This window comes from Xenopus laevis, chromosome 7S (genome assembly GCF_017654675.1).
Source record: "Xenopus laevis strain J_2021 chromosome 7S, Xenopus_laevis_v10.1, whole genome shotgun sequence".
Taxonomy (NCBI): Eukaryota; Metazoa; Chordata; class Amphibia; order Anura; family Pipidae; genus Xenopus; species Xenopus laevis.
Window position 1 is genome coordinate 76,940,064 of NC_054384.1, and position 24,877 is coordinate 76,964,940.

At 38.3% G+C, this 24,877-nt stretch overlaps 1 protein-coding gene and 1 long non-coding RNA gene across 5 annotated transcripts in view; one reads left to right on the forward strand and one right to left on the reverse strand.

Annotated features, from left to right (window-relative positions):
• The window catches only part of LOC108697619 (agrin), a 271,432-nt gene that overhangs the window by 218,524 nt on the left and 28,031 nt on the right, over window positions 1–24,877 (reverse strand). The gene's annotated exons all lie outside the window — the stretch shown is intronic.
• On the forward strand, window positions 657–24,125 carry LOC121396485. The gene is made up of 2 exons (XR_005963064.1): window positions 657–740; window positions 23,895–24,125. It is a non-coding gene; the product is annotated as an uncharacterized LOC121396485 (long non-coding RNA).

Below are 24,877 nucleotides of genomic sequence, written 5' to 3' on the forward strand. Positions count from 1 at the left end.
TGGGGAGAGAACTGCTAGCCAGTCTCTGTATGTACTGCCACCCTTAAAATGGGCAAATAGTTTATCTACAGAGAAGGGTTTAGAATCATGGGAGTGAATGCAAGCCAATAAAGCCAGATCTGAAAAAATGAGCTTGGTCATTATGGCTTCATTTGTACTTCTTGAATAGGTACATTTCTTTCCTACAAATGATTGCACCCTCTAGCAGCTCAGTGCCCTTACAGTATACAATAATAGATAATACAATTCAAGAGAAAAAAAAGTATAATAGGCACATCTAAAGGTTACAGATTACATGAATTTTACTGGAATAGTTTTACTCTACTTTTTCTTTGAAAGACTCCTTAATGATTAAAATGAGCATATTTTGAATGTCTTTTAAAGTTTTATTTTCTACATCAATGCTAATCAGTCATTCTGAGGCAAAAAAATGCTTTTTTTTCTTCCCAACAAAGCTCTGGAGCCTCTCTCTCTGCTAATGCTGAATAATTCAAATCAGCATGAAAATTTTAAGACTTTCAAGATTTCATTAAAATTCATTTTCCCCTTTAGAGAAATCTCTTTGGCAGAGTCACATGTAGGACAAATCGCACACTCCATAAGACAGTGAGTCTCAACAGTCTGTTATTTCCTTCTGAAACCCGTCGGCACAACTGAGATCGGATCATGTACTGCTTCTTCGCTAGACACTGAATGAAGCGTGAGATATTGAGAAGCTCTCATCAAAATAATGTCTGAAGGTAATGATTACAATGATGATAATAGTGATAGTGAATGGAGTTGTTAAAATAATCATATCCAATTGAGTCCTCCTTTGGAAACGCTGATGTTACCATAGATAAATCTAGCATTACTACAATGATCTTGTCTCAGAGACTGACTTAGCTTCTGGTACAGCCTCTGCAATACAGCCGTACCTATATGAAGCCCACATACCTGTAACCTAGCTACTTTATTCACTAAAAGTCAGACTACAGCAGCTGCTTCCTTGTGATCAAATAAAAAAACTGCCTGTTTGGATAGAAGATGGAGTGGACTGCTGAACTTGGACATGATGTCATGTTTGTTAAAGCATTTTACAGGGGGATCTACTTGTGGGATCTCACTTGGATTTTCCATTAAAACTCACTTGCTGGTAAAATGGCGTGTCCTAAAATCGTTTTAAGGTACAAATTACATCTGTCTACAGGATAACAGACCAGAAAAGAGCATTCCTTCTATGGGAAATGTTACCTTTTTCTTTAACACAGATGTTTTCAGACTTTTTGAACTTATTTGCGGTTTATCTGTGTCCATAAATTCATAATGGGCTTACGGACATTAAGGAAACTGTTACACCCAGCTATAGTTCCAGTGGTGTACGTGACAGCATACAGCATACCTCCCAACTGCCTCGTCCTGATTTAGACAGATCAACTCGCAGTCCCGGGTTGTTACTGAAATGTCCAGAGTTCTTCTTTGATCTCCTGCACTGAACAGCCAGAAAAAGATACAATGTTTTTTTCAACGTAATTGGCTTTTGGCAGAGATCCCAGAACAGCTACCAGGTGCACTTAGATCATTTGTAACAATTTAAGATAAGCAAAGTAACAATTGTAACAATTTCAGATAATCTCTTGGGGGAACTTAGATTTACAGCTTAAGGGTAGGGACACACTGGGCGATTTGGGGAGATTTAGTCGCCTGGCGACTAATCGCCGCGACTTTCCACGACCAATCTTCCCCAAATGCTTCCCCTCGCTCTGCGCCTGGCTAAAATGAAAAATCGCCTGCGCTAATCACACGCGGCGATTCGTTTTCCGAAGTCGCCCGAAGTTTCCTCGTGAGGCAACTTCGGGCGACTTCGGAAAACGAATCGCCGCGTGTGATTAGCGCAGGCGATTTTTCATTTTAGCCAGGCGCAGAGTGAGGGGAAGCATTCGGGGAGAAAAGTCGCTGCGATTAGTCGCCAGGCGACTAAATCTCCCCAAATCGCCCAGTGTGTCCCTACCCTAAAGGGCAATTCACCTTCATTAGCAAAACTGTAATAACACATAAAAACCCAAAAATGTCATAACCTGACAAATTTTGTAAAATGAACATGGTAATTAGGGGGTGTGGCAAATGTTTTTGTCCCTCTTTCTATTTCTGAAATGTTGGGAGGTGTTCTCCTACTAATTTCACCTCCAGACATGCCTCATCCCCTGCTCCCCAGTCCTGTGAGCTGCATCCATGTTGTCGGTGTACCTGATTGTGGTACATCAACTGAACACAGTCTACAGAAAGAATCTCTCAGTCTCCACATTAACAACATTCACAATGATTATCCTTCTAAAGGATATTCAGTTCAACCTTTATTCAGGGCCGCCTAAGAGCATAACAAGGTTTAAAAATCATTCAGCTATAAGACAGCAAATTCATTTTCACCCCAAATATCTCCTTAAATGACCTATAAGCTGGGCATTTAGTTGTATCTAGACAGCAAGTCTCCCCACCTACCCTAACTGTCACAGAGGTGGCACATATATCCACTTGTACAACTGTATATTATTCTTTTCTTTTAAGATTTTGTGATTTCTTTTACACTATCATGAATGTGTAACCGGAGTGTCCCCTACTGTTTTGTCTAGGAAAGGCAAAAGTTTAATTAACTGATACCCCTGACCAGACAGAACAGCAGGGGGCACTGCTGTTACACATTCATGGAATTAGTGCTATAATTATTGTAAACTGCTACATTTCTCAATATATAGTGAATAATGTACCCCCTCTTGTAAACTATAAGGATATTTTAAGTTACCGAGGAGTTTCATGACCATATAAAAACACGAGGCTGAAGGCCGAGTGTTTTTATACAGGTCATGGAACTCCGAGGTTACTTCTAATATCCTCATATTTTGCAACTGGGGGTATTTTATTTTATATATATATATATATATATATATATATATATATATATATATATATATATATATATATATATATATAATTCAACAAAGAAGGTCCGCACTCTCAGGTCTTAAAAATCAAAAATGGTTTATTATAAAAGACTAACGTTTCGGCCTCTCCGAGGCCTTTCTCAAAGTACAGATTGGTATACAATGAAAGCTTTAAATACCCTAGCTGGCGGGAAAGGTTAATTAGCTGACATCATTCTCATCATCATCATCATCATCACTAAGCGTCAAGTACTAGAGTTGTGAAAATACACATATAAAACACATTCAAATTCAAAACACTTTTATATTAAAAACCCCAATTCTACTGAATAAGGAAATAAAAACCATACTAAGTAACAATATTGTTTGTAACTTCTTGTTATGCTACGCACAGTCAACCTGGCTGTATTGTTAATGTTACAAAGTATAAAATCTGAGTGTAGGTGAAAGGTCTGTTATTCAAGATCCCCCAATTGCAATAAAATATAGATACATAGAATCTAAAACATGAAATCTAGAACATGAATGCAATCCCTCAAGCAGGTCAGGTGTTCGTACTATAACTTAATTAATGTAGCACAAGCCCTCTCACTTCAGTATGTCGTTGTATTTTTAAAAATTAACCCATTGTTAATATATAGTGTAAGTGCCTATAAGATAACCATTTTCCCATCGTTAAAAGTATGTAGTGCATCTATAATGTGACTACCAGTATCTGTTATATAACCCCTTGTGTTGGGGATATTAACCCTTAGTGTGGCCACTACCCCTGTTTCCAATCTGTCCCATAGATTTTATGAACGGCCATATATACTAAATATGTGCATACAAATTTAAAATATAGCGTTACGCAGACTAAATGTGTGTCTAGTTAGATATTCAATAGTTATAAACGTGTAAAGAATAAAGCTAATGCATCCAAAATACATCAAAAATACATAAAAATAATACCCAAAAGATAAAAAATAAAATAAAATAAAAATTAAAAAATGAAAAAAAGACACCATACTGTGTGAAAAAATCACCAAAATTTGTGGGACATATTATTCAGTCCAAAAGTTCATATAATCAAACAACCATCTAATAGAAATAAGTATTTTCATCTGGGTTATTGTAGTTAGTGGCTTGCACTTGTGGGCGTCGAGACTGTAGTTGTTGCGAGGGTGGATATTAACACATCGATTCATTACAAGTGCAAGCCACTTCTTTGTTGAATTGTAATTCTAAATATTTTGGACACTGCACCCAGGCACGCTTATACCTTGTTACGTGAGTGCTGACTTCTCCATGGATCGATATTATATATATATATATATATATGTGTGATAGAGGATCCGCACTCTCATTTTCAAAGTATAACAACTTTTATTTATCCCATTACAATCCGACGTTTCGGTCGTTCTCAAGGATATCCTTATCTCAATATCCTTGAGAAAGGTCCCCAGGAAGGACCGAAACGTCGGATTGTAATGTGATAAATAAAAGTTGTTATACTTTGAAAATGAGAGTGCGGATCCTCTATTGCCTAAATCACAAATATTGATCAAGCACCTCCAATCAACTACTGTCAGAGGTGCGGGCACTCCAAGAAATAATTATATATATATATATATATATATATATATATATATATATATATATATATATATATATATATATATATATATATATATATACAGGTATACACTCATATGGTGTATAGATATACATAGATATACATACAGTATATACTATTTAAACACATACCTATACTAAAGTAACTGTAGATCCTAGCTTTTGCCAGTATTGTGTGTATGTGTGTGTGTGTACTGTACATTACTGAGAGTATTACCAGCAATACTCTGAGTATTACCAGCAAATAGGACAGATTACTTTGCCCCACCGTTAGTATCCTGACATTTGGGTATTGCAGGAAATAATCCTGTCTCTGCTAACCATATAATTGGAGGCAGTAGGCCCATAAGAATAAATATTTCATATAACAAAAAGGCAGAGCAAAGCACTATTAAAAAATATCATTAATATAAACCCTACTCTGTAGAAATTGGCTTACAGCATATCTCTTTCTGAGACACATGCTAGTACAGCAAAATAAAAATTCCATTGTGTCTATGCATAGATTCCACGGATCTGGGTTTCTCTTTGATCTATGATGTGCTGCATGTTTGCAGGCAACAATGGGTCAAGTCATGACTATACACTTGGGTATTCTACTTTGTTTATTTTAATAACAAAACTTCCAGATGAAACTGAGAATTGGATAAGAGGAACACTTGGAACTCGAAGGGTCAGAATAACCATTCAAAAGCCTCTTTCCTTCGATTTTCGCATTCACAAAAGGGTAACATAGCTCAAACGTCAAGGAGATGAATTGCACATGCTTCAAACTTTATTTGTTCCCAGAGATGAGCACTCAAGCTAATGAAGCCTGGCATCTAAAGATTTTATTCTGATGGGTATTTGACTTGCTAATTGAATCATAGACATACTTATACATATATTTCCACTGGCATTAATTAAAGAAATTTATCCTGGCTCACAAATAGTTATTTTTGAAGCATCTTATTTTACAAATAAATTTGCAATTAACATAAAAAAAGCAGCATCGTGCCCTGTACTTAAATCTAAATGAATAATGCTTGCAACACAGAGTGGTGCAGTAATATCCGAGAGCTGTACAGTACAAGGTCACAATCCACAAGGACAACTTAGAATTGGATCACTCAGCTGGATGTATGGTAAAAAATACACAATATATAATAATATAATATTATGTATTTCCCTTTAATATAAAACATATAAAGACTTGTTTATTTCCAACAACTTGTGGTTGTGCAAAAATGGATGCAGCTGTTGCACAAATAAACTTTTCCATGTGTCCAAACACACTCTTTGCATTTTCATATGGTTGCACCCAGCAGGTGCATCTGTTCCAAATCACACATACTGATGAAGGGGAACCCTGGAACTACCGCCATCTCAAAGGTCAAGGCAGTATCAGGGTTCCCTTTGCATGAATACATATAGGGGACTTGCACCTAAAAATTACATTTTTTAAAGTGAGTGGTGAAAATGACAACATCCTGAGATGTTCAGTGCAGCTGCATTATATTTCATAAGTACAACTCATCCATGATAGGGTTGCCACCTTTTCTAGGAAAAAATACCGGCCTTCCTATATATTTACCTTTTTTCCCTACTAATAACATTGGGATCAACCATAATTTTTACCGGCCAGGCCAGTAAAATACCAGCCAGGTGGCAACCCTATCCATGCATTAGGCACAATTGCACTGGACACAGCTCCCTCTTGCTCCCACAATTAAGCAGAAATTTTGGGGGGAAAAACACTGAAATCTGGGTAAAAATTTTGGGTAATTTTATCGTGAAAACCTTATTTGTATGCAGTTTTTCAGATAGATGTCAGATGAAAAAATGTTAGATGCGCGATCTTTAAATGCCCACTAACCCATTAGATTAACAGATTTGACGAATCGCACTAAAAATGGTTGTTGGGGAAAGAAAAATCTTAGGGGCAAATTCATCAAGGGTCAAATATCGAGGGTTAATTAACCCTCGATATTCGACTGGGAATGAAAATCCTTCGACTTCGAATATCGATTTTGCGCAAATACTTCGATCGAACGATCAAAGGAATAATCGTTCGATCGAACGATTAAATCCTTCGAATCGAACGATTCGAAGGATTTTAATTCAACGATCGAAGGATTATCCTTCGACCAAAAATAGTTAGGCAAGCCTATGGCGACCTTCCCCATAGGCTATCATTGGGTTCGGTAGCTTTTAGGTGGCGAACTAGGGGGGTCGAAGTTTTTTCTTAAAGAGACAGTACTTCGACTATCGAATGGTCGAATAGTCAAACGATTTTTAGTTCGAATCCTTCGATTCAAAGTCGAAGTCATATTGGAAGGTCGAAGTAGCCCATTCGATGGTCGAAGTAGCCAAAAAAACACTTCGAAATTCAGTTTTTTTTTCTTCTATTCCTTCACTCGAAGTTAATGAATTGGCCCCTTAATGTCTATGTCCACTTTAAGGGTCAGGAAACACAGGCAAATTCAGGGAGATTAGTTACCAGGCGACAAATCTCCTCTTCTTTGGGGCAACTGATCTACCCGAACTGCCTCCTCTGCCTTCCCGCCAGCTAAAATGTAAATCGTTGGTGGGATGGCATTTGGAGCGATTCGTTTTCTGAAGTCATCCGAAGTTACCTCGTGTCCAGTTCGGGGAGAATAGTAGCCCCGAAGAAGAAGAGATTTGTCGCTGGGCGACTTATCTCCCCAAATCTGCCTGTGTGCCCTGACCCTAAGACCCAGTAACTCATGTCCCAGACCTACAACCTGCTTTTTTTACTCACTTGGACCCCCTACCCAATCCAATTCAGAACAGCTTTATCTACCACCTGCCTGCAACTCACAACATACTGAATGTATGCCATTATAACACTGGAACATTTTCACTTTCATGTGCAATCTGCGGATTCTGCGGCACTAATGAAAACACATTTATTGTTTATATCATCTTTAGAGACATCACTGCTGCTGCTCTTTCTTTTCATCATGTCCAGGCCAGAAATATCGATCTGTTATTAAATAAGCACAGTTAAAATCTTCTTTTTCCATCAAAAATCCGCATATGGCTAAATGTTTAAAGAAACTGCAAATTTAAAGGATATTTGTGGATGAGTTAAAAAAGTCATGTAATATGATCCAGCAGCCAGGGTCAATCAAACTAGATTCATTCTGCTGATTGTGGTTCGCTTAAATAGGTCCTCTACCCAAAAATGTTTTATTTTTACATAATGTAAAAAAGACACAGATCTAAGCAATTTTCTAAAATACATTAGTTACAAACTTTAAATTATTCTAAAGTTATTTGTAAATGTTATTGAAAGCAACATTTATTTATCCCTTTCTTTTCCCTGCGTCTGACGCTTAAAACAATATAACCGCAGTTAGGTCTAACCTGTGGTTGTAATTTTATAATATTCACATGCAATTTTACATGGTAGATAATTCTTTACCAAACTCTTTATTTTAGATACCTTGAAAGCAGGAACCAAGAGTTTAACAAACTGAATTAAAACCATTAAAGGGGTTGTTCGCCTGTAAATTAACTGTTAGTATGATGTAGAGATGGATATTCTGAGACAATTTGCAATTGGTTTTCATTTTTTATTATTTGAGGTTTTTGAGTTATTTAGCTTTTCATTCAGCAATCTGTTTGCTATGGTCTGAATTCCCCAAGCAACCATGCACTGATTTCAATAAGAGACTGGAATATGAATAGGAGAGGGTCTGAATAGAAAGATGAGCAATAAAAAGTAGCAATAACAATATATTTGTAGCCTTTCAGAGCATTTGTTTTTAGATTCCAGCTTTTCATTTGAAAGCTAGAAAGTAAATAATTCAAAATTCAAGAAATAATGAAGACCGAAAAATTTGCTTAGAATTACTCATTCTATAACATACTAAAAGTTAACGTACAGGTGAACCACCCCTTTAAAGTCTGGTTCCAATAGATCATGTATGGGCAGTCTGCAGTCATCCATATGCCAATAAACTACAATTCCCAGCATCCTACCCAACCCGATACAGGCAATGTCTTGAAGGTTATAGGTTGCAGATGAGTGAGGCAGAGGAGGAATCTATCGTAAGAACATTACATATATATATATACATATATAGAGAGAGAGAGAGAGAGAGAGAGAGAGAATATGCTGTCACTTTTATGGAGACATACACGGAATATCCGTTCTGACTCTACACTGCTTTAAGAGGATTTACTTTGCCATTTAAGGACAAGAGTAAAGAGAAAACAAGTTTAGCAGCTTGCACTTAGTGAGAAGTCAGCACTATGAATCAAACATGCTAACTAAGATGTAATAATGATTATATAGCTAGAGAAGATTTAGCAGGAATAAGCAATAAGAGGCCTTTAAAGGAATTAAATCAGAAGCAGTTTCTTCAGTGTTGCTATACTTTGGTGACGGAACTGCTGGAGCTTATAGCAAAGTCAGATTTTAAACTTCTAGCAAACATTTTTTTATCAAAAATAGTTTTCTCAGAGTCATCTATGGATTCAAGACTGCAGTATAGCCATTAGTTACTGCTATCCTTCCTCAACAGAGATGCACTGCCAACACTGATCCTCCAGTGGATGATTAATAAAAGGTGCACCTCATAAAACCTACTTCTAGAAATATCAAGGTGATTTAATAAAAAAAATTGCAAAAATAGCATTTGTCTGATAAAATAAATTCTAAACAACTTTCCAAATGTTCGATGTTTGTTACTTGTAAATGTGACTTCTATTGACAGCAGTGTCTGCCTGCCAATTTCTATTCTCTGGTTCTGACTTCTGAAACAATGCAGCATAAAGCAGTTTATTAGCAGACCTGTCAAGAAGAATATAATACTGACTTTTACATTGTTTTAAGGTGGAGTCCTGCATCGGGTCAAGTACCCGCGGAATACCTGCAAAGTGCTCAGGTTTCAACTAAAAAGTCCAGATTCCTTGGCCATGTGGGTAGTCCACAGGTAACCTGGCTGGTTACCCAACAGAGGTGTGGGCTTAATCCCCCTCCCTCCCTTGGGGTTCTGGCAGTTTTTTTTATGTGTTTTTAAAAAGATTTGGTGCCGGAGTGACATCACTTCCGGTAAAATGTGACATCACTTTATTATTATTATAAACATGTATTTATAGAGCTCCAACATATTGCGCAGCACATGCGGGTCAAATTGTGAGTTTTGGGTTTCAAAAAATGGACCCACGTAGGACTCTATTTCAAGGGACAGCAGTGATGAAATAAGAAACCTATGGCTTTCAGTTGCAATTACAATCACAAATACTGTTGTACATTTTGATATTATAATGTGAAGTCGCTTAGAATTACATTTTTATTTTTCGGTTCATATCCCCTTTAATATTGATGCATAAAAATGTAAAACTAGCCCCACAATGCTAAGATATTATATGAACTAAAACGAAAAAATGATCTTCCTCGAGATCATCCGGAACCCTTGCAGCCTGTTTAAAGCTGTACAAGGGGTATAAGGCAGGGGTTCAAGCCATAAAAGCATCCATTATTCTTGGCATCTGAGCAGAGAGAACACAGAAGCAGCTGGTCTGTGTACAGAACTTATGTTCAATGCGTGCAGACTCTTCTGTTTATAGTGGCAAAGATGATAGCAGTAGCTTAGTGTACCAGCAATGTAAACTCAGAAAATACAGTATATAAATATAAAACACTGACCGCAGGTGTGTTTCCAGCACTGCTTATATTTAGGGGCCAATTCATTAACTTCGAGTGAAGGATTCAAGTAAAAAAACTTCGAATTTTTATTTTTGGCTACTTCGACCATCGAATGGGCTACTTCAACCATGACTTCGAATCGAATGACCTAAAAGCTACCAAACCCAATGTTAGCCTATGGGGTAGGTCCCCATAGGCTTGGCTAAGTTTTTTTGGTCGAAGGATAATCCTTTGATCGTTGGATTGAAATCCTTTGAATCGTTCGATTATTATTCCTTTGATCGTTCGATCACAGTATTTGCGCAAAATCCTTCGACTTCGATGTCGAAGGATTTTCATTCCCAGTTGGACCCCCTTAGTGTACAAATATGAGTGAGAGTCAGAAGTAGGGGACTTGCCATTTTAGATCTGGCAATAACAGTAACCCTTTTATGCTTAAGGGCAAACATATTTTACAGAGTAAGACAGCGAGAAACTGCTTAATGGAGTTGTCCTAGGTAGTTTCTATGTAGTATATGCCAGCACATCTTCATGATAATCAAATGAGAGCTTTACTGATAGCAGTATTGATTGCACTTAATTTCCGAATATGGAAACAAGTGACTATTCAGCAGTTTGCTTTAAAATAGGGGCCCAAAAATATCCTGCACTGGGGGCCTCTACTGTTTGTTCCCCATTTGCAGCTTCTCTTGCCTCCCCATCAACTAATATTGTTTTATTTGATTCTGTTTAACCATGATCACTGCTTATATGTGTTACGGATCCAGCAGGATTTGGCTAGTAAATAGTTGGAGAATCCTTTATCTGTGAACTCAGAATTCTTAGCGTGTGAAACTCGCTGAACATCTCATCTTTTCAGATAAGTGTATCTGACATAAAAACCTCAGCTCTCATTACTGCAAGTGGAGCTTGTACAAGTGGTCCTTTTATGAATGATGGGCGAGTTGCTGAAGCACATAATTTCCCTGTTCCTCTGCTGCCATTACTAATATGCACTTTCAGCCTACACTGAAGCAGCATGAATTACATTGATCTGAGATTATGAAACTAATGCAAAGAATGTCATAAGATACCCAGACTGGTTCCCAGCATGTAAAATGGTTGTGAGACGGATACATTAACCCATGAATGAACAAGGGAAGGAGTGAACAGCACATCAATCTGCCCACAAATGCACCTTACCCCCTATTCCTCCCACTGAACAGCAAAGCTTTACTGCATACATATTTAATACTGTCCCAACACATTCGCTTTTGTCTCCACATTCATGTCAAGAAGATAAAGACCGTGCACATTATGGCTGAAAGAGACAGTACAGATGACTAAAGTTCAAAAACAGGAAGTACAGCATGGTCAACAGGGCTCATGATGCTTCCCTCCCACTGGTATTGTCTAATGAACAGTAAGAGAATGGCTGGAATCCTACAAACTGAATTCCAGGAAAATGGCTTGTAATCCCACCAATCACTGCTTAGGCCTCTCCTTCTTTCTCATTTGCACATAAACACACTCCCTGTAGCCTTACACTTGTTGTAGTGATCATAAAATTTTTTGCAATTACATTTGTGCATGTGAGTGAGAGTTGCTAAATGTTTTTGCCTTGGAAGATACTTGCATTAACATTCTCCATAATACCCTTAAAGGAATAGTAACACCAAAAAATTAAAGTGTTTTAAAGTTATGAAAATATCATGTACTGTTGCCATGCACTGGTAAAACTGATCTGTTTACCATTATACATGCACTGATAAAACTGATGTGTTGGGACAGTATTAAATATGCATACAGTAAAACTTTTCTGTTCAACGGGAGGAATAGGGGGCAAGGTGCATCTGTGAGCATTATGCACTACTATAGTAGTAAACATATGACTACTATATTTCATATAAACAAGCTGCTGTTTAGCAATTGTATAAGGGCTATATGTCACAAGTTAAATAGTGGACACAGATAACACCATTATGTTCTACAGAGCTTATCTGCTGTGTAACTAAACCTTTTCTCCTTTGAATGGCTGCCCCCATTGCTACAGAGCAGCTTATTTATATAAACAAAAGTAGTGTTTCTGAAGCAAACACATTAGTTCTAACAGTGCAGGGCAACACTGCATTGTATTTTTATTACTTTAAAACACTTTTTTTTATTTTACTGTTCCTTTAAAAGACCAGTAACATACATTTTTTTTTAAAAAAAAAAAAATTGTTTCTACTTAACAAAAAAAAAAAACACCATGACAGTTTTAACTTTTAATTTGCAAAGTTTTTATTAAGAAATTACCGATTCTCTGCTTGCGCTCCTCTTCAGAAACAGCGACAGGGCGATGATCCATTGTGCGGTTGTGAATTTAAAGTTAAAACTGCCTTGGTGGGTTTTTTTTTCGTTAAGTAGAAACAAATTTTTTTTTTTAAAAAAAAAAATGAAAATTTATGTTACTGGTCCTGTAAGGCAAAGATAATTATTGTCAGTAGAGATTTTCAAACCACCCTAAGCAATGTTATATAGGAAACTCCTTGGGGGCAACTGAAGTCAGTCTCCACCCCATCTGCTGTTTTATGAGCAGTGTAGTGGAAACTCTTTTCAATATCTACTGTAAAGAGCTGGGAAAAATGCTGGTGCTTTATAAATAGGCTTTACTTTTTATTTGTAGCACGTATATCAATAATAATAATAATCATCTCACTGCAGACATTCAGTGTGTACAGTCAGGGTGGTTCTGTTCTGAGAGTTGATTCCCCTTTATCTGTGGAAAGAGTTCCATTTAGGTAAAAGGATCATTTAGCTTGCAGTACAGTTAATTCTTAGAAATCTTTGTATTCACGAGTCCAAACAGACATGCCTTTGCATTTCTGTAAATCTAACTTAATTTAGAGAACTGTTCACACCAAGGAATGAAATACTGTTTAGCTGTATGCATTTACCATTTGGGTTTACTAGTTACTAACTGTACATAATATAAGCTGGGCTGTATTGCATCCATCAGTCTGTTGCTTGGACGTGTGCCTTTAGGACTCAATATAAAAATCTGTGAAACAGATTTAAATTGATGAAACGGTAATTAATAATGGAATACAATGTGTAGTTGTAGAAAAAAACAGTAAGAGAAACTGCATCTCTATAAAATGTCCTAGTAAATGGTACATTTACATTTCTCTGAGATGTGAGAACTAAAGAGCCAAATTGGGGTCAATGCAAAGAAGGTCATACTGGTCATCTATACAAAGAGCAGTAAAGGAGCATCAAATTGAATAAGTGGCAGACGACTTTATGGAGGTAGTTTCTTTATGCGACGACCACCCATAAGACTTTGTAAAATAATGACAGCAGCAACTGCTTTGTAGTAATCGTCTATGTCCCCTTCTGGTGGAACATAGATCAGGCATCATTCTCATTATTCACCGCACATGATCAATGGACCAGAAGCTTTATGGAACTTGCTCTCAGCTAAGTAAATGCTAAGAGATTGTTTTAGGGCCACCTTAAGCCAGCAATAACAAAGACAAGTAAAGACAACCGAAACAGCCAGACCATGATACCATGACCGCACTCTGCATGCCTGTGCTCATTAGATTCTTATACACACATATAACTATATACACATATACCCTAAAGGTTGGCAGCACTTTATTTGATACCAATTTAGACCATCAGCGTTACTTAATGCCATAATATACTGATATAAAATCTTTAAATACCGTTCTAGACCAGTAACGTCAAATAAGATTTTCAAACCTGCCCAACCCACAAACAGACTCGTATCCATAATAAATGAATATTGGTCAGTATCATTGGGCCACAACACTCACATACACCGAAAATTGTGTGCATCTTTAAAAAGAACAGCTACAGTATATTGTAACTATTTCATGCTGTATGTGAGGAAAGCTTCTCTCTCTATGCCAGCTCCTATACATTGTTCAGACAGGGCATATTTTCCCTAGTCTAAAAATGTAAGCAATATAAGTGTTTAGAACTATAATGTTTTATATTTATTTAAAATTGTACTTATTCAAACTACAAATTTAAAATCACAGAATGTTCCCTCATTTAAAGTGGACCTGTCACCCAGACATAAAAAGCTGTATAATAAAAGTCCTTTTCAAATTAAACATGAAATCCAAATTCATTTTATTATTTAAGCATTCATAGCTGTTGTAAACTCTTTTAAAAATCTCAGCTGTCAATCAAATATTGCCTGTCCCTATAGAGGAGAGGCAGACAATTACTTTCACTTTCCATTCAGCACGTTCTAGTTGTCACTGCTCTCCCCACATTCCCCCTCTCTCTTTACCATTTAATTGTGTAGCCAGGACATGGGGATGGACATCAGGTCCCCCAATCTGGTGCACAAACAAGATTCTGAGATGATGCAAGGCTTGCCTTAAAGGACAAACAAACACTTAATAAAAAAACCCTACACTACATAGACCCCCCTCCCTCCTCCCCCAAGCTGAAACAAAAAATGTTTCCAACTGTGCTTGCGCCGATCTCATTTGGAAGATTACCGAAGAGAAGAAGATGTCTGCCGTGAACTCCGCTGGACAGAATCTGCACGGAGGGGTAAGTAAGAGTTAGGGGCATTTGCCTGGGGGCAGCTAGGGTAGGAGGAGGAGGGAGGGGTCTATGTAGGGTAGGGTGTTTTTTTATAAAGGGTTTGTTTTTCCTTTAAAAACAGTGTCCACAAAATGGCTCCTGCCTGCTTGCTATAATTTTGAATTCCCAGATGGAAGGAAACAAATAATTTTTACAGTGTAATTACAGTTCATGTTGCTTGACTAGCATGATAGGATTTGGAATAATTTTTTTGGGTGACAGGTCCCCTTTAAAACTAAACCTTGTGGTAAAAACAGACAGAATGGAGGTTGGGGTCTGCTGCTTTTTAACACTGGGGTCCTGTGTTGTATTCTAAACTGTAAACAATCTGTAATGAGTTTGTGAGTTCTCTTCATGTATGCACTCGTTTACTCTGGGTATTCCAGATTCCTCCCATGCTCCAAAGTCATACAGGTAGGATCATTGGCTCTGATGATCATATGTGTACATACGATAGAGTAGAATATAATTTCCACTGAGACAGGAGCTGATGTAAACTATGACCAATCTATTCAGAAGTGCTTTGGGGCTATATAAATAAAGGACAGAAGCATGTACAGATTACAGCAGAGATTTATTTTTTCCCGGCAGCAGCTATGCAAACATCCCCCAGTAAATAATATTCTGACACACACATAGCTCAGAATATTGGGGAAGAGTCTGCAAGAAAAGTATTCCTAAAAGTTATTGTTTTATAGACAAAGATAAGATGAGGATTTTAAGGCTAACGCTTTGATTCCCAGATGCCCACAAAGTGACAGTGGTTTTTTTTCCTGCTGCCGTATAACAATCATATTCTCTTACATCCAAGCATCAGAGGGCCTACAGACCCAGCCCATAACTGTCCTTCATTGAGATATACAAGACATGAGTTTTATGGCTGAGATTCAACCTTGCAGCCTTGGAGACCAGTCAAATATTAAAAGCTTCAGAGGCACAGAAAGAATCACAGGCAGCAAACAAAGAATGCCTGTACAGAAAACATAGGGAAGAACCATCCTCAAATTTACCATAATTTTAACACATCAGACTTTTTTTTAATCAAACCCTATTGTTCGGAAAAAGCAAAATATGCTGATATTTAATTTGTTTTGAAATTACAGTGAGTAAACAATGGTTGAGCTTTGCCCAAAGCAGATGCAAAATATTGATTAAGCCTCAGTAATGCAAACGTGTACAAACAGTGCTCTAAACAGGCCCCTGAGTGTAAAGGCAGCAATGTGCACCCACAGACTATGGTGGAGCAATTTTTTTTTACCAGAGCTCCCAGATAACTTTAAAAAATTATGTTATCATGTCATGTATGCAATGCAAGCAGAGGTATTTGCTTTGAAGTGGTAGATCGCTTGTTTAGACTGCAGAATACACCTGCAGCAGAAAATATTAAATCACTACTTTAACAAAGCCTTACCTCTTTGCAGATGCCCACTTGGCTCTTCAAATTACCCTGTAAATCATTTATTATGTCTTTCATCTTGTAGGACAATACTTTGAGCAACCTACACATATTTAAATTATCATTGATCATAGGTGATAAAGAGGTCCACTTGGCATTAAAGGGAAAGTTGAGATGCAATGGTAGAAGGCAGGTTGTGCTGAGATATGAACAGAACTCTTGTTAAACTTCAAGTCTCAACCAAAGCCCTTATTAAAGGCACTGGTGAAACCAACAATAGGTACATTAATATGGTTATAAAGTAGTGGTAAATTTAAATCAACTGGACTAATTATATAATCTTGAAAACATTTCACTACTCATCCAAGTGTATTTTTCAGATTAACAGAGTGGTAGGTAATATACTACTTCTCACCTGTAGGCCTTACGGAATGAAAAGATAAAACAGCCTTTGAAAATAAACAGGACACTAGTCTAAAGGCCCCCATACACGGGCCAAGTCGGCAGTTTATCGGCTGTGTGTAGAGCCCCCCGACGGGCTTTCCCGATCGATTTCTGCCCGAAAGTCGGTCAGATGCTGATCGAGCAGGTTCGAAAATCCCGTCGGATCGCTGCCGCTCTTTTTGCGGTACCGCGATCTGACCACCCATTTGGCCTCTGTTCTGATTCAATCGTTGGGCCCTAGGACTCACGATCGGATCAGTGAGTCCTAGTTTAATGTAGGCATATCAGGGAGAGATCCGCTCGTTTGGCGACATCGCGAAAGAAGTGGATCTCCCTGTGTATGGCCATTTTAAGCAACACTGGGTGAAAATATATGGAAGTTTAACATAAGTTACGCTTAACTGGTACTGCTGCAACACGCTAGAACACATTCTCACAATGATATATGTAAAGGTTTTGATGTCTTAAGAAAACTTGAACTACAGACAATACAGAGGAAGCAACTTTATTTTGCTCACACAACTTGTATGTCATCAGGCTATATAACCTACTAAACACAAAAAATACACAAGTTATGTAAAATTCAAATGAAATAATTCCTCCCTAGATTTATTTGTCCCTAGAAACAAGCATTCCATCTGGTTGAAAAATTAAATGTTTAATTACCACTGATGTAAAGGTTTTCATGAGTATCATTTATAAAATCCTCTGAAAGACTGGAAAACCCCAGATGATGACTGAATACATAGGTTGATGGGTAAAACTTTTTTTTGTAATGTGTTTGATCAGCATATTTGTTCCTTTTGTTCTAAGCAAAAGATATGTACCGTAATAAAAAGTAACAACATAACAAAAAAATATGGCAGACAAAGCAAAGTTTGATGGTTGGTGACCCCCCTTATTAAAACTTGGAAAGAGGCAGAAAAGGATGGGACATAATGAAAGAAAAGCCTACAAAATATAAATACCAGCTGGAATATTGCTAAGAACAGAGCACGCTATAACAAACTAAAAGTTAACTTTAAGGTGAACTACCCCTTTAAAGACCCCTTAAAGTTAAAGTTAAAAAATACACATTTTTGTTGTAATTTTGTTATTCAGCTAAAATTTGAATAAGCAAATAAGGGGTTGGACTTGGTTTGGTATAACTCTTTTGTGCAGGATTTTGATGCATCCATACTATTTTTATTAACATTTTACCAGTTTCATTATATTCCATACATTATTCCAAGCATATACAGAGGTAATTATAAATGGTTTTCTCAGACAAGCACCGCCAATCTATCATTCACAATATTCTTATGCTTCTGTTGTGTGACAAATCAGCTTGGAATAAGCTGTGAGCTTATTTTAAATACACAGAAATCCTCCAAATACAGAAATTCTCAGAATCTTCTTATTAATGTTGAGTAGCTAAAAACCAGAGCCGCTGGGATGCAAGACTTTACTTGTCCTATTGTGACCACCTGGTTATTATGTAAAACAGCTGCTTTGCAAGGTTATCATTAAACAGCAGATATACAGGGGAAATCCTCTACATTAGGCACTATGCCAATATTTAAAAAAAAAATACAAGAAAAAAGGCTCCTTTTATGTGTTCACAGAAAGTTGCCAATTCCTCTGCATTTCCTAACCACACCTTGATTCCCCCCCCCCCCATCATGTGCAAAGCAGTTTGCCGTAGCCATCATTGTTGGACTCTCCTGAGAGTTGTAATCCTGTAACTGCCACATACCTCCCAACTGTCCCTTTTGACAGTCCAGATTTTGACAGCTCAACCCGCTGTCCCGGGTTTGTTACTGAAATGTCCAGACTTTCTCTTTTATCTGCTGCACTGAAGAACCAGAAAAAGATACAACGTTTCTAACTTAATTGGCTTGGCAGAGAGCCCAGAACAGATACTTAGATACTTTTGTTACAATATAAGATAAGCAGGTCTCTTGGGAGAACTGAGATTCACAACTTAAAGGGCTATTCACCTTCATTAGCAAAACTGTAAAACTGTAAAATCCACGGAAATGTGTTTAAACTTTCATAACCTGCCAAATTTTGTAAAATGGGCATGCTAATAAGGGGGTGTGTCACATAAATGGGCATGGTCAAAAAATTGGCAAATATTTTTGTCCTTCTTTCTGTTTACAAAATGTTGAAAGGTATGCCAACATGCTAGTTATGATTTTCATGAATGCCATCCCTCTCCCAGAAAAATCTAGCACCAGATCTAGAATGCTAGAAAGTATAGTTAAGGATGCACAGAATGTCATCAGTTGCCTATAGCTTTCTATCAGTTTCCATCATGGAAAGCAAGAGTTCTGTTTTGTTATCTGAAGTGTGTCTGCATTGTCTGAATTCAGCTACACCACCATCCTCATTCATATTTCAGCTGCATTTAAATTATTAACGTGCATTTGCCTTTAATTCACATTTGGGAAGAACTTCCTTCAGGTGCTTAATGCAAAATTGCATAATATAAATATTAGCGGCGCCGATAAGAAAGAAGCCCAGCTGCTATGTATATAATGTGCTCCTGAGGGGAAAATACTGTTAAACAGAATTAATATGTGCACATTTATTTTATATCCTACACTGAATTATTCAGTCTTTTGGGTACTGAGCTGTTGGCAGTTGCAGTGAGCAGTTGGCCCCCAGCAATCTTTCACATGGTGTTTGGCATTTGGAATGTGACTTTAAAACTCATACAACTATTGTTGAAACCCTAACCCCATGGAACATGGCCAAGTTTGTAACAAAGTCCCAGAGCTGCCACCCCAACAGTTTATTCATTCAATTGGCAAGTAGCAAAAAACTCTGGGATTTGTTTCATTTTTCGAGCACTGACTTCCTGAAACATTCTGAACAAACTTCATGCAGACATACTGTAATTCTGACACAAGTATGACTCTTTGATTAACATGAATGCCCTCTGTGATTCAAGGGTCTGCATTGTTTTTCTTTTTACAAATACTTTATTGTAAAGGGAGGGATTAGCCAATACAGTGATTGATCTAGCACAACATTAAACCTCTGTGGTGTCCAATTTGATTACTGGGTCCCTTATTAAAGGAGAAGGAAAGGTTAAAACTAAGTAAGCCTCATCAGAAAGGTCCATCTAAATATACCAGTAAACCCCCAAAGCAGTGCTGCTCTGAGTCCCCTGTCAAAAGAAACACTGCATTTCTTTCCTTCTATTGTGTACTCATGGGCTTCTGTATCAGACTTCCTGCCTTCAGCTTAAACCTCATTGCCCTGGGCAAGAGCATGCTCAGTTTGCTCCTCTTCCCCACCCCCCTCCCTTCTCTACTGTAATCTGAGCCTAGAGCAGGGAGAGACTCAGACAGGAAGTGATGTCACACCACATTAATACTGCAGCTCCTATCCTAAACAAACAAAGAGTTTCTAGAGCTTCTTACTCAGGTATGGTAAAACATTCTACAGAATAAATATAGCATTCTAGCTTGCACTATTGCAGCTAATCTATTCGCAATAAAATGCCTCCGTAGATTTCCTTCTCCTTCAAGTCCAACAACCCCATTCTCCACCTCTTCACAGGTCACAGTTTCTCCTTATGCTAAAGAACACATGAAATGGCTTCTCTGTACACAGAAACAAAGAATTTTGAGGCAATCCATGAAAAGGCTGTGCCCGATGCCATAAGGCAGATATGGGAACCATAACAGCACACTGCAAAGGGTGCTTACACTTACAACTGTCTTAGCTCCATTTAGGAAAAGTAATGATGGCTACCTTACCAGCAATGAATCTAGGGAAGAGGTACGGCACATCATATTTACACACAAAGTACTGTCACACACAGAATGTCAAGGTTTGTGCACCTAAGATATCTAAATTATTCTTGAAACATCCAGGAAAATCTTTAGATTTCATGCAGACCAAGATTTATCAATGCACCCTTCATAAAATATAAATTAAGAAAATAAAATGAGCTTATACTTAGACATCAGCAATTATCTTAAGGAATAACCAGCCTGTCTTCCCCATTTCAAGTTTCTCTCTATTGCTACAAGGTTGCCAGCTCCAAAAAAAGAGTAGAATTATTTAAAAATGTTTATTACTATTATGTGTAGAGATCCCCACCATTTAATGCAGAGTATTATGCAGGACGGAATTAGGAGATGCTGCTGTCACACAGCCAGTTTTGATGCAGTTGGAGCTTGAACAATAGATGTGACAAGTATTGTGTCGCCTTACAGAGAACTATACAACAAATGGGTTACGAAGGCCTCTTTTCACCAACACAGTCCCATTGATGGGGTATGTGAATAAGGGCCCAGAAGAAATTTTCTATTCAGAAAGCATACTGTGTTAATAAAAAATCATTGATCCCCTCAGTTTCCTTTGATGGCTATTAAAGGAGAACTAACCCCTAAAAATGTATATTGCTAAAAATGTCATCTTTTATATACTGAACTTATTGCACCAGCCTAAAGTTTAAGCATCTCAATCGCAGCAATGATCCAGGACTTAAAACTTGTCACAGGGGGTCACCATCTTGGAAAGTGTATGCGACACTCACATGCTCATTGGCTATGAGAAACTAAGCTTAGGGATCGTCGCATATTATCAAGCAAGGTTGGCCTGTAATATAAGATGATGCCACAAGCCAGATTATTAAATTCTGATGCAATTTACACTTGTTTCTGAACTGCCATGTAGTAATTATCTGTATTATAGCGATACTGACACATTCCTATAAAAATCATAGGAACACGTCAGTATCAAGCATGTGCAGCACCTGGAATATTTTCCTTTAAATCCCCCCTCAAAGCCGCCCCCAGCACCTTTGTGCAGCCAACCGCTCACACTACTAACTGATCTTCTGCCTTGCTTCCCTGATGCTGGGCTGGGGGCGGAGCGATCTTTCCATAGGCTGAAGTACTCTTTTGATTTGTAATTAGCCTATGCGTCACTAAAACAGCACAGAAGGTTTTTCAACAGGGTCCAGTGTCGGACTGGGCCGGCGGGACACCGGGAAAAAACCCGGTGGGCCCCGGGCTCTTGTGGGCCCCGCCGGCCCAGATCCGCTACTTAATTTGGCTGCGCGACCCCACTTTGTCGGGGGTCGCGGTAGAAAAGAGGATCTGCGCATGCGCACAAAGGTATTGCTGCGCGTGCGCACAAATGCGGCGCCGCGCGCATGCGCACTGCATCCGATCAAGCACGCCGGAGCAGCAGCGGGGGCCGGAGCGGGGCCCTGGGGCAATAGCCCCGGTGGGCCCAAAGCCCCCCAGTCCGACCCTGACAGGGTCGGAGGGTCGGGTCAGACCAGGTGCGCAGAGTTGGAGGGGGGGGTCTTTGAGGGAAAATTCTGGGTGCAGCACATACTTGATACTGACACGTTCCTATGATTTTTATAGGAACGTGTCAGTATCGCTTTAATTACTAATCAGCCTGATATAGTGATATTTATATTATATGTGTACTGTATATTGTGAGTGGGTCCCTAAGCTCAGTAAGTAACAGCAGCACAGAGCATGTGCAGTGAATCCGCAGAAAAGAAGATGGGGAGCTACTGGGGCATCTTTGGAGACACAGATCTTCACTGCTAAAGGTCTGTGGTTGCCTTGGGCTGGTACAAAAGCCCAAAACATAATGTACAACATTTATAGCCTAAATCTTTTGTTAGGCTTTAGTTCTCCTTTAAAAAAGAGAAAAAGATACCAAGACTAGCGTGTATCTTTGCCAGTAGTGAAAAGCCAATCTGCTCCTGTCCACTCCTTGTTGTGTGCACATTGACAGGAATATGCAGTTGTTTAGCATTTTCAATCCAAAATCCACCCCATCATAAGATTTTTGGCACACACAGCTTGGTCAGTGAGCAGAACACAGGTCTCTTAACCACAGACAGGCATGGCATAGAGTAATGATAAAATATCTTGCAAATTCACTGCACTACAAAGGGATTTTTAAAATTTGTGTTAATTTATTTCCCATGACCTTGATTTTTTGGATTCAGCTGGCTAAACACTAGGCATTTAGCAAAATTGTGGAAAAAGTGCTAGGATTATTCCAAATCCTAAATAGAATTCTGTATTTAGGTGGATCCCTAAAATGTGCAACTGTTTTGGCAAAGAACCAGCCAGCAGAGCCCACATTGACTATGAAAGTCTCATGGAAAGCAGGAATCCACACTGCATCACAGTGAGATATAAAGCCAGAATTGATCATAAATAAAATAAGTGCATATCGCAAACAATAACCCTTTCTTTTATTAAAACAAAATATGTATATAAAAAACATAATGAAACCTACAAATGGAACAAAGCAGAGAAATTCAAAGTAGGGTTGTAACATGTGCAAGTCAGCTGCCAACGACAATGTTTTCTAACAGAGCAAAGAGTCTGTAACTGTGCACAACACAAGGTTCGGCCCTGGTATCAAGTTATGACTTCCCACTAACAGCCTCCAGATTAGTTCTCATGTCTGCAGCAGAGATCCAGATGTTCATCTCTGACCCTCCAGATGGAATCAATCACTAAGTACATCAGCGAGGAAGTCTGATAGTGCTAAAGACTTATCAACCTCTTGGGTAAATCATACACAATTGCCTCGTGTTTAAACACATACAGCAATGAAGTGGTTTTTCTCACACCCAGAAAACAGACGTTAGCCTGTGTGCTCTGGATACCATAAAAGGAGGGGGACAGCAATACCTGTTCCATGAAAAAAAACACTGGGATATTTCATATACAAAAGTCATGAATAACCTGTAAAATGTATTGTTATAAAATGCATCAAATCAAAAATGCATGTAATATAAGTTCTTTAACATGTATAAATGCAGTCAGCCTGTGGCCCTTAACTCCACAAGCATTTTTCGTCGGATCGACGCCCGGTGATAAAACACATATGATAAGTCGGAAGGATTTGGACGTGTCAAGATATAATTTGACTGAATGAATAGTCGGAGGTAACTACACGGTCCGACTGTTGGATGGAGACACTGCTTTCTACGTCCACATCCGACACTCGTGTCGCGTCGGATGTAATGTAGTTGTTACCTCCGACTTTTCATTCAGTTCAATTAGAATCTTGACGCCTGTGTCTCCATCCGACTTGTCGCGTGCGTTTTGTCGGGCACCGAGCCAACGAAAACCGATTGTGGAGTTCTACCTTATACCTTTATATAGGTGCAGAACTTCTCAGTACATTATTCCTTATATAATGTATGCAGCTTCAGTTTTGCTCTTCTTCAGTATTTACTGATCTTAAAAAAACACCAAACTCAAATACCCTTTCTCTACTTTTCCCTCAGTTACGTATTTTTTAATTGGTGGATCAAGCAACATATGGAAAATGACAGAAGCACCGGTCACTAACTACAAGTGCTGAGACCCAAATTGAGGCTGATGTTCTAAAGAAGTGGAGACAGTGACTAAGTCAATTCGCACTCAACAACCTTATTTGTGCCAGGGAACAAATTTTCCATATTTTGGGAACAGTATGAAAATACACAGTGCAGGTTAATAAATGAGCCTGACAAGTTTCCCCTTCTCTACAGCTGAAGTATTTGCCGTCTTAAGCTGGCCATAGATGCAAAAATCTCGATTCGTGGAGAGTCCCGACATTTTTCGTCCGGCAGAGATCGGTCGTTTGGTCGATCGGACAGGTTAAAAGATTTCTGTCGGCTGCGGGTAATATTTCTGTGTGTATTGCCGATCGTACGTTTTTCAGAGGGAGACTGTCTCTAGCTTTTGTCGGACATATAACTGTCGTACGATTGCTGTCAGGGGCAGAACATCGGCTGATCTGTTCTTTTACTACTTTATTTGATCAGAATGGTTAGTGGCAGGTCGGGAGGTGGGGAAGTCCGATCGTATATAACATATAAGTCCACTTGCATATAACACAACCAATGTATTTCTTGAAGCTAAGGAGTGGTTTTCCAGGTGTATAAATTTGTTCTCCATTTCACTCTTATTGCATTACCCAGATTTACATTTTCAACTATAAAACATGCCACAAACTGACACTGGCCCTTGAATTTTCTCCAGCTGGCAACTTCTTACTATTTGTCTCTGAGCTGCCAGAAGAACCTCCACATATTATTTCTCCTTCAAGACTGTATCTTAATGAAGTGAAATGTCTTCTTATTATATTTATATAAGGTGCATACTTACAAATTCTTGCGCTAAGTGCAGGCACAAGTCACATGACATGGGGCAGCTGGGAAATTGACAATATGTCTAGCCCCATGTCAGATTTCAAAATTGAATATAAAAAAATCTGGCATCTCCA